Source organism: Nematolebias whitei, chromosome 20 (assembly GCF_014905685.2).
Source record: "Nematolebias whitei isolate Nwh7 chromosome 20, NemWhi1, whole genome shotgun sequence".
NCBI classification, from domain to species: Eukaryota; Metazoa; Chordata; class Actinopteri; order Cyprinodontiformes; family Rivulidae; genus Nematolebias; species Nematolebias whitei.
In genome coordinates, this window is record NC_056517.1 from 4,519,884 (window position 1) to 4,523,288 (window position 3,405).

The 3,405-nt window shown below is 45.4% G+C and overlaps 1 protein-coding gene across 1 annotated transcript in view; it reads right to left on the bottom strand.

Annotated features, from left to right (window-relative positions):
• avl9 (AVL9 homolog (S. cerevisiase)) overlaps positions 1-3,405 on the bottom strand; it is a 30,641-nt gene that overhangs the window by 23,387 nt on the left and 3,849 nt on the right. The gene's annotated exons all lie outside the window — the stretch shown is intronic.

The window sequence follows — 3,405 nt, forward strand, 5'->3', positions numbered from 1 at the left end:
CTTATCCTGAAGCGAGCGGTCCTTGGCAACAATCTCCGCTCCCCGACCGTTAGAGGAACAAGCTCTTGCTCATCTGTTGACAGGGCGGGACGCCCTCCTTGGATAACAAGGGAAACAGATGGATGGATGTTTATTGAATTTTTTTGTTCTTGTTAAGATAATAAATTGAGATACATGAATAAAATGTACAGATGAAATGAAACAGTTGCTTTGCCAAATATTTAATGCATGTTTATGTTGTCTTTATAATAGAGCCGGCCTAACAGGGCATAAATTATTCATTAAACATTTCACAGATTAAATGGAACGTGTGAAGTGATGAACATCTTGTGAGGTTAAATCAGCTTCCAGTGTCTTCTGAAATCACTAAAAACAGGAGTTCAGGAGGGCTGTACAGTAATCTCAAATGTTTGGACTAAAAACAACAGTAGTCACTAAAAAGACGAGATGGAACTTTATTGATCCTGCAGGAAGTTGTTGAAACGCTGTGCATCTCCACAAACTGAGAGGAGGAAGAGCATTCAAGTGAGTCTAACTCAGCATGCATCAGGATATCCTGTCTAACTTTGAACCACGGGCGTCAGAAACATCTGGAATGGGGGGGCACTACAGTGTGTATGTGTGCGCGCGCCAGTGTGCCAAAAGTGTACACAACATTTCATCTAGGTTTCCTTACTTTAATTCAATTTAAAGCATGTTTCTCACCACGTTTGAGTAAATTCAGCTGTTTTAAAGACATTTCAACTTTAATGCACTTCAGGTCGACACTCTTTGTGTTTAGTGAAATTAAAAACATCACCACTGGACTTTTTTACTTGTGTTCAACACGACTCATCTAAATGATGTTTCTCATGAAGCTTGAGGACAATAAGGTGTGGGGGTTTAAAGACATTTCAACTTTAATGCACCTGAACATACAGAGTCTCTTACACCTGCAGCGTCACAGTTACCGCTAAGCTAACATGCTACAGACGTAGCGCTCCACTTCTCTCCTCCTAACCATGAATAGATGTTTATGATCAACAACTGCCCGCACTAAGCTCGCTAAGCTGGGGAGCGATCAACACAGAGGTGTCTCCACCTGTGAGTGATCTCTGCCGAGGCAGGAGACGCAGAGGAGAAACACTCAGCAGGACGGTGCAGAGTTGGAGGGAACCAGGAAAACCTGGAGTGGAGTTTTAGTGGTTTGAGTGTTCTCCTATTGATCAAGTGGAATGGATTCGTTCACGAAGAAAGAGAAACTGCACCGACTGAACTAATGTTTTATAGTAAAAATGTGTGTGTGTGTGTGGGGGGGGGGGGGCCCAAAATGAATTTTTTTTTTATGTGGGGGGACACGTCCCCTTCACATATAATGGTTGTGACGCCTATGCTCTGAACGCTAGAAGTTTAGAACGTTTAGAAAGGTTGCCAATATTAAGAGGCTAGTGTTTAAACATTACTGAACATGACTATGTCAAAGGTAACCAACTCTGAAATGGGATTGTTGTTTAATAATCTGGCATGCTGTTCAGCAGGCAATAATCTGTCCCTGTTGCAGGGAAGGTCTTTGAAAGAATTCACTAAACTCAATCAAGTAAAATTAGCCTTTCAGTCTGAAACCTGCTGGCCCTGAACGCAGCACACCCACAACAATCAGTCACTCCAAGAGGACAGAACGCGGACACACTCCTTCAGGGTGGAGGCGTTTACTGTAACGCTCCACCCCAGAGACACCCCTAACTCAGCTTTTAAAGACATTACAGAAAAATAAAACATGTTTAACCCTTTATTTACAGTAGTCGATAACAGTTTCAATAAAAAGGATTCTTCAGACAAAAATGCTGTAGTTTTAGATTTGGTTTTAAACTTTTTTGCTTCCTTGTGTTTAACTTTGAGCCGTTAACACATCTGGTAATTTGACAATATGCAATGTGACAAGACAAGGACACTCTTATAGCAAGATCAAAAGAGGAATTAGAAATGATGGCAAGACTTGTAACGAAGCACAGCCTCAAGTTTGGATTGAAACTTAATACTGTGAAAACAAAGGTTGTGACAGTGAACGAAGGGCCGGTGATGATAGAGGAGGAACCCACTGAAGATGTCTGGAAGCTCAAGTATCTTCACTCTATGATCGCCCCTGACAACATCGCCCAAAATGAGACCAGCATCAGACTAGCCCTTGCAAGAGGAGCTACTTCTGATCTCAACAACAGCCATTAAAGATCAAGTTGTTGTTGCTTATGAATGTGAGAGATGGACAATTAGGAAAGAGGATGAAAGAAAGATAAACACTCTGGATACGTGACAGAGGAGAATCCTTCAGGTGACCTGAATGCAACGCAAAACAACTGAACGGATACAACAAGTGACATTTTCAGTCAAAACAGAAAGTATTAGAGTGAGGAAGGAAAAAAGGCTAATTTGAAATATACGTTTTTGGGTTCGTGTGAGCATCCGATTCCAGACGAGTCAGCGCCTCACCTGTCCAAACCTCACCACACGTCACTGCATCAGACTATGGAGGCGCCTGACCGGACTGGAATGTGAATTCCATTCATCCATCCATTATCTTTACCGCTTCTTCCTTTTTGGGTCATGAGGCACGGAGAGAACATGCAAACTCCACCCAGAAAGGCCCCTCGACCGGGATTTGAACCAGGGCAACCTGCTCGCTGAGAGGCAGCAGCTCTACTAACTGCACCACCGTGCCGCCCTCAATTCAATTCAGTTTATTTCTATAGCGACAGGTCACAACAGAAGTCATCTTAGGGCACTGAACAGAAACATTCACATATATCCATCCATCCATTTTCTTTACCCGCTTATTCCATTTTGGGTCACGGGGGTCACCGGTGCCCATGTCCAGCAATCACTGTGCGAGGGGCGGGGTACACCCTGGACGGGTTGCAAGTCCATCACAGGGACACATAGAGACAAACAACCATTCACTCTCTCACTCACCTAGGGACAATTTAGAGTCACCAAATAGTCTAACATGCATGAATTTGGTTTGTGGGAGGAAACCGGAGTACCTGGAGAAAACCCACGCATGCACGGAGAGAACATGCAAACTCCACCCAGAAAGGCCCCTGGACCGAGGTTTGAACCAGGGACCTGCTCGCTGAGAGGCAGCAGCTCCATCCATCCATCCATTTTCTTCCGCTTATCCGGGGTCGGGTCACGGGGGCAGCAGCCTAAGTAGGGAGGCCCAGACTTCCCTCTCCCCAGCCACTTGGGCCAGCTCTTCCGGGGGAATCCCGAGGCGTTCCCAGGCCAGCCGAGAAACATAGTCCCTCCAGCGTGTCCTGGGTCTTCCTCTGGGCCTCCTTCCGGTGGGACGTGTCCGGAACACCTCACCAGGGAGGCGTCCAGAAGGCATCCTAAACAGATGCCCAAGCCACCTCAACTGGCTCCTCTCGA